General features: G+C 47.2%; 1 protein-coding gene across 1 annotated transcript in view; it reads right to left on the bottom strand.

Moving 5' to 3' along the window:
* The window catches only part of LOC117111836, a 26,283-nt gene that overhangs the window by 4,609 nt on the left and 21,428 nt on the right, over positions 1-246 (bottom strand). The window lies entirely within an intron of this gene.

The following is a 246-nucleotide window of genomic DNA, read 5'->3' as shown; positions in this document are numbered from 1 at the left end:
AAACCGAGGCAGGCTGACCCACAACAACTATCTTTGGATCTGGAAGCTTTCTTCCGACGTTTAAGATGCCGTGAATTTTTCGCCGATTCCGACGGCAACACCACGGATAACACGGGCAATGTTACTAAGTTCAAACCTAAAAGTACCTGGAATCCCCCTAAGAATCGTTGCCCAGCTTTAGAAACTTTCATTCAGGCCATTGAGGAGGACGTTAAAAACCACACTCCTAGTCCAGATTTCCGCGAC

The sequence above is a fragment of the Anneissia japonica genome, unplaced genomic scaffold, assembly GCF_011630105.1.
Source record: "Anneissia japonica isolate Jap-2015-1 unplaced genomic scaffold, ASM1163010v1 scaffold1203_len951721_cov167, whole genome shotgun sequence".
In the NCBI taxonomy this organism is placed as follows: Eukaryota; Metazoa; Echinodermata; class Crinoidea; order Comatulida; family Comatulidae; genus Anneissia; species Anneissia japonica.
The sequence above is the reverse complement of the archived record's forward strand: the minus strand, read 5'-3'. Positions and strand labels throughout refer to the sequence as shown.